This window comes from Platalea leucorodia, assembly GCF_965183815.1.
Source record: "Platalea leucorodia genome assembly, chromosome: 1".
NCBI lineage: Eukaryota > Metazoa > Chordata > Aves > Pelecaniformes > Threskiornithidae > Platalea > Platalea leucorodia.
The window spans coordinates 103,833,253-103,842,069 of NC_138823.1; positions in this window are offsets into that span (position 1 = coordinate 103,833,253).

Below are 8,817 nucleotides of genomic sequence, written 5' to 3' on the forward strand. Positions count from 1 at the left end.
ACCAAAATTTATCATCCCTTTGGGCGTAAGGTCCACCTCCCCCTGCCTATTTAGTGCAGTTCAGGGGCCGGTTCGGAAGCCAATGCCCCCAGTTCACAGGGAGCAGCAAGATAAAGGGCAGCATTTTATTTTAAAGGGCAGCTACTTCGGGGTGTCTGAGCAATGAGGCAGCTTCTTTCTTTAGCTCTGTGTTTCGAAAAGAGTGAGGAGGAATTCTGCTGTTCCTCTCCTAGATTCGTTTTGGGCCATACAGCCTCCCTGGCTTTATGCTTCTGCACTTTCCTCTGTTTTCCTGCAGCCAACCGGCCAGCAAGCCCTGTCTGCAGCACGCATGGGACGGGAGCGTCACCCGGCCCCATCTACTTGCTGTTTGCCTCATCAGCGCCCGCCAGCGCTGTTTGCTGTTCAGTCTCCAAGCTGCGCACCTCTAGCGCTGCCAGCCGCGCTTGGTAAAACCTACTGAGCCAGTCATTTAAATACTTGTTAAACAGGAAACTGCTGCTGGAAAGTTGAGTGCTATTTTATATTTAAACAAATAGTGGGAACAGGCATGAGTGTCATTTTGTGATGTAGTGGAAAATTTGAATGACTTGCATTATCCCACAAGTATCCTCTTGAAAACAAACCTGGAAGGCTGTTAAGGACCCTGCTCAAATCTGTAAGCTTTTGCACTGGTAACAGCACCGAAAGGGTTAACTTGCACAGTTCTTTCACTGCAAACGTAGGCGTTAAGGAAAAGTGATGCACACAATGGTGTAGCATTGGTGTTTCCCTTGTGATTGAAGGAAAGTAGTTATTAAGGTCAACCATGCTTATTTTTGGCTGACGTGGAGCCCCTTTCAGCCTGAACTCTCCTAAGGAGTGTACTTAAGGTCAAGAAAGTTGCATATTTTGTGAGTGAAGTAAACAAGGGAAGCAAGAAATGTCGGTGTGTTGAGTACCTCCTTATATTAGCTGTGGAATATTAAGGCTTAAGGTTTTGATTTAGCCTCTGTCTCCTGCAAAGCTGGGCATCAGTATTGTCAGGGATGCCGGCGAGGTCAGCCGCAGCTGTGGTGTCTCCAGAAAGTCTGAGGCATCCAGGGGGATGCCAGGTTACAGAGGCGTGGGAAGCTCGGAGATGCAGCCAAAGCACGCGTGGGTCGGGGTCATTTGGGCCTTCAGATGTTCTGGGAGGGCGTTGCTTCGCACCTGGGTTTTTTGCCAGCTCTTTCCATTCTGCAGGAGGTTTTTGACTCCTCTGCTCTCTTTGCTCATGTTTTGATAGGCCGTCATTTGTAGAAATTGTATCAGCTCTCGGAAGAAGGCAGACCTTCTCCTCCTCTGTCATCCAGTGATGGTGTGATAGCTACCACAGTGACACATGGTCTATTTTCCCCACCGTAGGCTTACTCCTCAACAGTGATGGTCGTGGTAGTTTGCACAGCTGATGGCGCCTGCCAAACTTCACAGCATAGCTGGGAGGGCTTTCCTGGGAATGCATTTGGAGTCATGCATTAGGCTATCATGGAGACACGTATTAAGGTGAAAGAAGGAAAGAGCCATACATTTTTCCCGAGCAACTAAAATGGTTAGCAGCCCTGGTCAGCTTCCCAGATATATCACAATATTTTTCTAGTCGTCATCACACTTCATTCTTCATGCTTTCCTATTTGCCTCTCTCACTTCACGTTGACAAATGCCATGTAAACTATCTTACTATTAATAGAAAAAATATATTATATTTATATATTTACAATGCATATATTGTATAACTTACTCAATTAGCATTTGAATTCTTATTTATAATTTATGCTCCACAAATGAAGATGGTTATTGACAGTCCAATGCCAAGAAAATACTTTCAATTCTAATCATTTTCTCATTACTTTTTCTAATCATTTTCTTTTTGAGCTTAGGCATGCACTGGCATTACAATATTTTGGAAGGATGCCCTTTTTCTTCAGTCTTAAAAATCCTCTCCATTTAACATTTAATACATTCTTGTCTGCCGGCGTGTTAGACTGAGCTCAGAAATGCTTTGCAAACTACAGGCTGAGTTATTTCTTCTGTGAATGCTTTAAAGCACAAAAAATGTTTTTCTGGTCTTGAAAATCTGGCCTGAAAAGCATGCAAAATGATCCTCCGTGCAGCGGGTAAGGTGTTGCAAAAGCTCGTCCGTGGCCAGGTGGCGTCTGTGGCTGCCAGTGGCGTGCTTCCTCCCGGCAGCCCGAGCAAGCGCTGATCCCTTTCCCCTGCGGAGCCCACCCTGATCCCAAGATAGGCAGGTGAGGTAATGCAGCTGCGTTTCATGACTGTGACCCAAGAGGGTGGTGGGTTTGGGTTTTTTTTTTTTTTGTAAGATTTTGCCAAAACAGAAAGTCAGAATTAGCGCGTACAAAACACATCTAAACAATGGAACACATACAAATTAGAGTACCCACCCACAACGCCTAATACATAACCAGTGAGTCATGCCCAGAGCCCAGTGTGAGAAATCTGTGTAGGTGGGTTTTATTTAGTTTTCTTTTTGATTGCAGTTGTGCTTCTCTCTAGCTAATAATTATTGCACTCTGAACTAATAAACATAAGGATCTGAGCTTTCCAACACATCCAAGTGGTAAATATTTCATTTGTTAGACTTAGAATTTGATCCCCGTGGAAATGCAAATGAATTATGTCTTAGGACCCTAAGCCCCTTGCTGCACATTTGAATTCAGGGATTAAAAGTGAGATACTAAACCACTGGGATGAACCCAGTTCAAGGTAGTAGTGACTAAAACAGCCGCCGTTAGCAAGTTATTCAATCACCTGGGCGAAATGTGAAATGAAACGAACAGCGATAGTCTCCTGTGGATAAAAGGACACATCACAAACATCACCAGCAGTACTGGCTTCTTTCTTATTAGGCTCAGCAAAGATGCCAAAGGTTTCAAAGGTGTGGAGCTTGAGCTGCCTTCTCACGCCCAGCGATGGTCCCTCCAGGTCAGGGCTGGGGCTCGCTGGCAGGGCAGCACTGGGAAGCGCGCGGTGCCGCTCCCTCCTCTCTGATCAGCCTCTGATAAACGGGGAGAAGCCCAGTCCACGGAGACATAAACTTGGCACTTTTCCTGAGCGCTGCACTTAGGAAACCAGAATAATGAAAGAGCGCATAGAAGCCTAAGCTGTTTGTAAATGCAATTCGACTTTTAGTGATTTCATTTTCATTATTCTGAGAAACAGATTTTTCTAAGGTCCACGATAATGTATATTTTCATATTATTTAAAACAAGTGAGTTTTCTAACCAGCCTCTGAGGGCCTCAGAAAGTTCCTGTAATTGCCGCTGGGTGTCTTAATGCCATAGACATCTGAGGTTTTCCAGAACATCTAAGTGGACACTGGCTGTAATTTAGTAGCCATGAGTATTGCTTGACATCATTGTTGCAGCAGAAGTTGTAAGAAAGCAATGAAATTCTAAGGTGAGGTTTTTTTTAGGTGCTCATTGCTAGCCTGACTCTGCCACCTCTACTTACTTTTGTTGCCAGCATCAATGGGAAAGTAATTACAACTTTTTAGGACAGTGAGGCACTTTTGAAAATCCTGTCCTTAATTTACTGCTTCTGCAGTGCTTCCACTTAATTTTTCCACTTTCTTCTTTACTTCTAATGTTTCCACATACATTCCCTCCATCTCTACTTTGGTATCATCCTTGCCTTTGATCTTAACGTCTCCAATTTTTTCTTACTGTCTCTCGGGGTATTCTCCCAGGGTTGTTTTCCTGTTGCACTCATTAGTGTCCGTAGACAATAAGGTGACTCATTGTGACCCATCCTCACGTTGTGACAAGCCACAAAAATCAATACTTCCCCGCCTTGGTTGGAGCCTCCTTCTTTTCACATCCTCACTTAACCTTACATTTCTGGGCTTATTTAATTGTTCGTCTGACCATTAACAAAGTCATAGAAAGCAATGCATAACAAAGAAGATTTATTTCTAAAGTAATTCTAAAAGTATAGTTGCTTTCTCAGCCACCACTTATTCCAGGAAACTTCAGTGAATGGATAGACTTGCTCATGTCTACAGTTGCAGCAATTCAGTATTCAATGAGATCAGGCTAAGTTCAGTGTTTTCTGACCTATGGAAATGCTCATGCAAGATACACAGACAGCGTTCAGGACTCCTGCAGTTCATGTTTAAGGTCTTGGTAAGAACAGCCCAGCTTCTCTGCTGGTATGGCAAATGCTGAGTGGTATGAGTCACTTAGACCCTTGACACACTGCAAAAATGCACATTAGAGGGAAACCTTTATTCAGTCTCTTGGATTCGCGCAGCTTTCCTTTCTTCCATCCTGAATAGGAACACAGCCAGGGCTGACTAGTGTTTCCACGCGGTCTCCTGAAGTCATGGTCTAGACTCAGCAGTTTTGGAATGGACCGTAAATTATCCTCTACTACCCAGCCCAAAGCAGACACCACAGCAAGGAACTTGGACACTGGGACTTTTAGTTCCCAATGAGATTTTGGTATTCCAGAAGAACTAAAATTCTTCCAAAGCAGATGTCTTGCATAGCCATAGCTCTGTGCATCCTCAAACATTTTTTCAGAGCATATGAGTTCAATGGAAATCTGATAACTCATTACAAGCTATGGAAGCTCCCTTTCATTTGAACACCTTTCACAACCAGTCTAAACCACTTTCTTCAAATAGCAAATGCATTTTCTTCCCTCATTCCACTCTAAGTGTTGTTTATTTTTCGGTCTTTTCTTGGAGAGAAGTGTCACCTAAAGGAAGATAAACACTTGGCAGCTTTCTCTTAGGCCACGACAGATAGCACTTCTGTGCGCTCGTGCAGCTTGTTTACTCATGACCTGCTATGCTCCGCATATTCAGAGCTCTGTCTGTTGTAAAAGAAAAATAACATCTCTGTTGTACTGAAAAATTTTAATTTTTTTTTTTTTTTTCTACTATTATTTGCCTGAAGAGGAGAAAGTGCTAGTGCTGCCTGGAAATCAGAAAGGTGTAGAACAAAAAACCTCATATGACTACATATGCCAGATGCAGTCCACAAGTAGCTCCGTTATTATTAGTTGTCCTCTCAGTATCCTCTCCCTCTTGTGCATAGAGGAGTGCTTGCATGCACCCGCTTCTCTGAGAACAGCAGGTAATTTAGCCTCCATGGTAGTAATAAGAAGCTCCTCAGCCACTAAGTGGGGACTTATAGTCCCAAGAGTCAATCTCATCTGGAGCACAGTTCTCGTTAAAATGAGGTGATAAGTTTAATGCATGGTGTATTAGACAGAAGAAAAGAAAAAAGTACCTTTTCCCCCACATCCAGTGTTTTCCAACTGACCACAGAAGCAAATGCAGGGAATAGGGCTCGATGAGATTATGGAGTGCTATCAAACTGTTCCAGTGAAGTGTTTTGCAGATGTGCTGAACAAGACTTTCATTGCCATGAGCTGATTATACAGAGTTCACTAGGTTGTTAAGGTTCAGATACTACAAATACAAAAGTTAATGGCATTTTTGCCGTTGATGTACACGGAAACAGAGTAGGCCCCATATTTGCAAACCACATTTTGCTTTCAGTCTGCCCAGCAACATTAGTGGAGTTTGGAAGTGGTATGTCACCTGAATAACGCTCTGTCTGGGTCCAGCCTGGAGGGATGCAATACCTCCGATGCCGGTGTAACGTCACACATGCGAACACTGGTGAGGCACAGAGCCCCAAGCCCAGTAGCGTGGGTCTCACTGATGTGGCATAGCTCCTCAAAACAGCAGCCAGCTAAAAGGAAATAAGCAGCGCCAAGCGCCTGTCCGGACTGCAACGTCTGAAAATTAGGTGTGCAGAAAACGACCCACGGTTTTAGTAATGTCACTAGGGATATGTGATTGAATCCCTCTCTGTGGACAAATACAGCTGCACCATCCATATACATTGTCTGTCCTCTCCCAAATCATCCTCCGACCTCGTGCACCCTCCAAGCCTCTTGTAGGCTGCTCTTCATTCCTGTTCTCACCTGTTACTTTAACTTTCCCAAACCCTGCTTGGAGCCGGTTGTTTCCACTGTGATGACTGCTGGAAGGGGCCAGCACAGCTTTCTTGCCTTCTCTTCACTGCCGCCCCTTTTGCTCCCTCCCAGCTGGCAGGTTTGGCTATATGCATTGCTAAGGCTGTGGGACCACCAAATACCTCCCACACTAGTTCACTGGCAGCAGAACAGATGTCACTCAGGTGTTTCAGCCATTTTAACATTTTCCTAGAGGGAATCCTGTGCTCTCCCACTGTACTCCGTCACTTTCTGTGACAGCTGGATGTCGTTTGTATTTAGTCAGTTTTTTAAATTGCATGAGCTCCCTCAACCAAAGTATTATTATTTAAGTGAAGTAGATTTCCAAAAGGCAGGGACATAAAGTCTAAAAAGTCAAGTAATGTTACTCTGCCGTTCATCACTGTTTAGTGTTTAGGGCTTCTAGGTAGCATAGTAAGTACTACTCAGTCCAGTAGGGTTATTCAGTTTGTGTCTCTCTGGGGCTGTTTTTAGAAGCAGCTGAGCCAAAGCCCAGATCACAGGATCAAGGCAGTGACCTGTCATTCCTGATGTTCAAGGTCAGCATCTGAGCTGGATGACTGGCATCACCAGCTACAAAAAAACCCATATATTCCAGAAGACTTTGGTAAACCAAGATGGTGCTGTTCCTGGTGGTCCCTGCTAGGGAGAGGATGCTGCCTCCTTGTTGTGCTTCTTCCCACCGTCCACAGAAGTCTTTCATTCCGCCAGCGCCAGGAGACAGTCTCAGCTCCAAAATGCTAGAAAAGTTCAGTAAATACAGGTTCACAGCATTGCTCAAGCACATTATTTCAGCGAGATAACACCTTTGAAGCACCCAAACCTGTTCCTTTCCTGATGGGAAAACTATACGGAAATTCTGAGATAAATGTCCTGGATTTTTCAACCTGCTACCCCTACCTGAGAGCAACTGAACTCCCTAATTTAGCCCTGATGGAAGAAAACTGGAGTAAGGCCTTAGGGCACCTGTGCAGGTCTACCAAAAACTTAGTGCCCTTTATAATGTTCCTCCAGCTGTTAGCGATCAGGCTCAGACTTGGCTGGTCCTGCGCAGAGGAACCCCCTACTTCTCTGGTCACCTTCCTTCCTGGATCCAGCCAGGAGATGTTTATTATGAGATGTGGAAAGGGTTGGAATGAGGGAGAGTCTCTGTTTCCCATCTGTAGGAAGACTATCCAGGGCCACTGAGACAGCCAGACCTCGTAGGAGGGAAGGATTGACATTTCCCATCTCTAGGGCAAGAATAGGACTGAATAAGGAAAAGGCACAAACAGAGGTGGGATCACTCAGTGGAAAGGTTTGGTGTCCATTGTCAGTCAAGTGCAGACGAAGAGAAAAATCCTGTCAGCTTTGTGGTCCCAAATCAACATTTCACACTGGGCTACCTCAGCCAGCTACATTTACCCCTATCACGCTGCCACTGCATGAGGTGGCCTACCTCAGTTTGTCCCTTGTCTCTTACAACATCTCAGAAATTTTAGAAAATACAGTGTCTTCCAAGTTTTTTACTGATATAAATATTTTTCTCCTCTTGCAAATTAACTACGTTTCCTGCTGTCTCTCCTACAACCCAAGTTAAAATATGAAACAAATCACAGACGCTTCCTGGAAATTTTAGCTCATGATATGCTCTGAGCTGCGTTTTGTTCTCCACTGGCTACTTCAATGTCATTTGTTCTAGACCATGACTCTCAGGTGGTGGTGAAACATCTTGGATAAAACACCAGGAAAGCTGCATTCTCATCTGTTTTAATTTTTTTTTGTTTGCTTGTTTTCATGACTGCTGCTTTCCGAAATGATTATTCTTCTAACATGATGGGGAGAAATGACAACTTGGGTAACCGCTGAGGACTGAAAGCTTCCTACTTGGGCAGAGCTCCCATTCTACATATTCAGTGGAACTTTATTTAATCATGAAATATAGGCTCAGACCTGCAAAGAAATGTAAATATGGGCTTGATTCTGCAATTAGGGCAAAACTCACATTGGCCTGAGATGAATTTTCACCTACAGAAAAGCTGTAGGGTTTTATTCTGTGTGTAAAACACATACAACAGCCCTTTCTTCCTCCCATTTAATCAAAACTAACACAGTGGTCTGAGTTCCTCTTATCTGCCTGTTCCTTCACCAGAATTCAGACTTTTATATACATTTTTATATATATTTTATACATATTATATATATAATGGAAATACTTTAGACCACCCTAGGTAGACCTCCAGTATTTTACTGATCCTGTAAGAATTACCTATCTCAGAGAAGTTTTGGTTGTTAGAACAAAAATCAGATAAAGCAGCACCGTATAGAAACAGTTGCTAAATAAAAAAGAACGGGTGGTGCCCTGTTCGGCATCCATGCAGCAAGTGACGTGTGATTCATTATTAGCGAGACAAGTAGAGGAGGAGACCGTCATCCCAAGGAGTCTCAGGCTACGGGCTCTGTCACGTGTTTTACTTGCTGCTGCTCCCACTTTCTGCAGGGGTGTGCAACCTCAAGCCCTGGAGGCATTTTGCTCGCGCTATGATGAGGTGACCAAAGTGCCCCAGGAATGCGGAGCAGAGAGTTTCTTCCTGCCGCAGCCCTGCTCGGAGTGTTTTTCTCTCAAAAAATGGTAACCAGCACTTCACGTTAGTGCGTCTGCATGCCAGCAGAAGCATGGAAGTGGGCTTTCTGTGCTATATTGTTTCCTTCTGTGCACCATATAGGAGAATTCAGTCCATCCCCACATTAGATGAAGTGGGCTCATTAAAATTCCTGTTAACATTTATGGTAAACTTCCTACTGATT